The following is a 4,559-nucleotide window of genomic DNA, read 5'->3' as shown; positions in this document are numbered from 1 at the left end:
TGATGTTCACTCCGGGACTCGAACCCAGTACTATTCGCTTCAGATTCCATTATTCTTATGATTGACTTAAATGATTTCCATATAGGAAATCATTAGGTTAAATATAGATGAAAAGTATTTATTTAAGCTATTGTGTTGTTTTAACCGAACAGATTATGTGATATCATATAACTATATTCGTATACTGTACTTGAAATTTTTAAAGAAAATGTTTATTTAACTTTTATTCCATTTCATATAATTTACTCAAATATCGAAAATATTCTAAAATACAACAAAATTTAGTGTAAAAATTGTTATACTACTTTTTCAGAAGGGGTTTTTGTGGAGATTTAGTATTTTCATAGTTGATAGCGTGAGTCAATTGAAGCTAGACCACCAAAGAAGTTAGACATAAACACTATCGGATACCGGCTCAGTGGTCTATCGGCTAAGTGCTCTTGTGCGAGACTGGTAAGTCCTGGGTTCTATTCTCTCGAGGCGAGGTCATGGATGTGCACTGCTGAGGAGTCCCACAGTAGGACGAGTTGGCCGTCCAATGCTTCCAGGTTTTCCTTGATAGTCTAACTTCAAATGACTTACGCTTCCAACTATGAAAATACTACTTTTTACTGAATATAAATTCAAATTATACTACTGATTTTTCATTAATTTTTGTAGAAATCACAGAACTTGCGACTTATTTTGATCTTTGTATTATTAATTTTTTAAATATATATTAATGATAATAAGTGTCTTTATTTTCAGTTTGTTATATCCCAAAGAGAATTATGAATGGTAACTATTGAGAACTACTTATGAACAAATTCTTAATGTATACTTAGTCAGTAACTAGGTCATGTATATCTATGCTCCTCTTATTACAAGCTTTATTTCGACACATAGACTATTATGATACAATTTGCCGTTCTGGAGTTCTGCCCAGTTTATTAATTACATTCTCCCTCAATCACAGCCACTTTTGGCTAGATCTTGTACAAATGTTGTTTTCCATTTTGTGGCACGATTGGTCTGTTTGGTTTGTATATAAACCCAGTATATTTGAAATAAATGGTTTATATCGCGTAGGCGGAGATCTGATTTCTTGACTCAACAGGCTGGGCTAGGCAGGAAGAGGGACCGATAAGGACTCTAGACTGCTCATACGGGTTTATGCGTCATTGGTTCGGTCGATAAGTCAGTGTTCTCTAAGTGGCGGTATCATTACTTTATGTATTGATAGGGCACAAGGTCACAAGTTATAACAATTATCATGAGTCAAAACTCATTATCCAAAAAGAGATAAACAGTGAATGCATTCGATCCAATATTAGTGATTTTGAACTATATTACCTGATTAAATTCACCTAGTATTGTTTGTTTGAATCTTCTCATTGATGTTTAGAACTGCAAATGGTCAGTCTCTAATTGGCATATGTGCATACTGTGCGTAATACCTCGATATAGCGATACGCATGAGTTTAATTCATAGAAATTTCTCTAAATATTTTTGAACTACTTATGAGTAGATACATTATATTTACGATTTTAATTACATTCCAAGTGAATGTGAAAATGGATTTGTTCTATTATGAAAATGAATATGAATAAGAATTTATGGATAAATACGAAAATAAGCTGGATATTGGAGTAATAAGCTAATACTGAAAAGTGTGAAAAGAACTTTCCTTACTGAATTAAACTTGTTAATAAGGAAGAAAATATGTAATTCAGTATTTACAGTTAATTGATCACTGTCATGTATGTCAGGTCCTTCTTCGTGCAGATTGAATCCCATCGATCAAGTTGCAATGTTGCCATTAGTCTAGGTGACTCAACATTGTGTACACTCTGTTGAGATAAGATGATGATTGGAGTTAGTCAACAGGAATATACTAAAACGCTCACAGAAATATAAACCCTTCTAACAGTAATTATTTGTATTTTGTTATAAAATAAGTTTAGAATTCAACGATCCTAGTCTTTTAAACTGAATAATCATTTTTAAAACTATGAAAACAAAATAAGTAAATACGTTCTCAAAGATGCTTAATGAACAATCTTTCTCTCTAAGTTCAGAACAACTAGGTTTTATTTAAAACCAGTAAAACTAATGTTGACTGTTTACTTATTTCAGAAATACATTTATCAAGTTCAAGTCATTACTAAGTGAACTTTAACCTACACTCTATTAACTTAGATACATGGTTCGAAAACAAGAGTAGTTGGATGATGTAGAAAATTGCTCCACTGTTAGAACTGAATGCAAAAACCATGAAGTTAGTACACAATATCAATAGTTCATATAACTAATCATTATCAGAATACGTTGTGGACTCTTGAGAAGTGTCCTATGTTCTATCTCTGTCAGTGTTATGTCTCGAGACGCCAATCGATATCACGAGCTAAATTCGCCAATCGTAATTTCTTATTATAACTTTTTCTACCCAATGTTCGCTACTACAATTACAGTAAACCGCCCTTAGCCTAAAGCGACGATACTTTCGGACCTGTAAAATTGGCCTTGAGCTAACGTAAGCTATACCTCTATTGGTCATTTATCTACAAACCTTTCTCCATGCTCAGCAGTGAGTCTGAAAAGAAGTCTGCAGCCAAGTTTCTATTACCATATTTCAATCATTCAGCCCACCCAGACAGTACTTGATCTATCTCAGTAACATGAATTATCGGACCACACAGCATACCAAACATGAAACCACATGTCAAATACAATCGTATCATAAGTGTCAAAGAGCAAGACAACCGATACATAATTATTCAGTAGTAATTAAGGAATAATAAAACACATAACAGTAGTTAGTAGATACATTTGAAGCTTACAATACGGCAAACGTATAAATACAATAATACAGTTATCTATTAATCATAGAAGGAAAATACAAGTAATAATAATGAGCTGATAAATCACCAATAAAAAGAAACGTGCGTCCCAAGTTCTACTGTTAGCCATCACCCATCTCTGCTTGAAAATCAGAAAAAATGATTCCATAAGTTTTAACTTTTTCAATACTTGTCCTATTATAACAATCAGATTCGTGGGTTTTGGTTGTTCAGTATGAAACACAATCAAAAAGATATCCTGAAATTTACTTTTCAACATTATCTAAGACCCTATAAAAATTTTCAACGGTCTTGTCTATCATCATTAATTGTAACAATCAAAAATATACTGAGGAAAAAGAGTAGTTTTCATAAACTATTTTCAATAAATAACGAACACTATTCCGTTACTGTTGTATCCCGTGGAGAATTATGAATGATAACTTTTGAGGACTATTTATGGACCAATATGATATGTATAGTTCCTATTGTATAATTGTTAAGTAACTAACCTAATCATATTCGTGTTCCTCTTATTATAAGTTTTATTTTGACCTAAGAACTATTATTATACGACTTACCATTCTTGAGTTATCCCTAGTTTATTAATTACTGTTCCCCGCATTCACAGCCACATTTCGCCAAATCTTGTACAAATGTTATCTTCTATTTTATTGGTACGATGTGGTCTGTTTGATTGGTATATAAACTCAGTATGTTTGAGAATAATGTGTCATATTGCAGAGGCTGTTATTGGTGTTCTGGACTTAACTGACTGGGCTAGGGAGAAGGCAGAACTGACAAGTACTCAAGACTGCTCATACGGCTTTCGTGTATCATTGCTCTGATTGATAATTCACTCCTCTCTGATTGGCGGGAATCACCACGTTATATATCAAACAGGGCGCGCACATCACACGATATAAAAATACGAATGCACAACTTAAGTAAACTATTTCATAGAAAAGAAAATTGTCTTTATTGAATTATTTATCTGACCCATAAATTATTTTCTTCATTACCTCTTGATTAGTACATAACCTCATTTGTTATTTATTGTCGAATCAATTTATGATACAATTTTTCCCAATTCTCATATTTTGTTAACCATAAATAAATGAATGTCGCTAGGCAGGATCGCGGATGCGCACTACTAAGGAGTCCCACAATAGGGTGAGTTGGTCGTCCAGTACTTCCAGGTTTTCCATGGTAGTGTAACTTCAATTAACTCATGATCTCAACTATTAAAAAATTACTATAATATCCACAAAAACCCCTTGTGATAGAAATCAACGTATGCTCACTAATGACTTTTGGCAATCCTCCAAACCATACAAGTAACAAGTCCTCAGTTGTAGATATACAATCAGTAAGAAACCAAATGGTAGAGTTCAACCGTACCCGCCAGAATTATTAGATGATTCCCACTTCATATCACTGATCGACTGAAGTTTTCTATATCAATTATTTGATTTCAAATACTCGCCATGCGGCCTGAGATTAGGTCCTGAGGCTGACGGCCTCAAAAATGAGTTATAATCAAGTCATAGGGAGCATCTATCCCTTAGTCTATTGTCTAACGTCAATCAATGACAAAAACCATTTCATAACCATAGCTAGTTTTTCACCTGCTTTTCTTTTTAGTGAAATATATCTGAAAGGTCTTACATATGTCTCGACAGTTTCCTTTCGTTTCTTTACAAAAAAAATGCCTGGACCTTGGTTTGACTGTTATTCTG

The sequence above is a fragment of the Schistosoma mansoni genome (genome assembly GCF_000237925.1).
Source record: "Schistosoma mansoni, WGS project CABG00000000 data, supercontig 0156, strain Puerto Rico, whole genome shotgun sequence".
NCBI lineage: Eukaryota > Metazoa > Platyhelminthes > Trematoda > Strigeidida > Schistosomatidae > Schistosoma > Schistosoma mansoni.
This window is presented reverse-complemented; position numbering follows the sequence as displayed.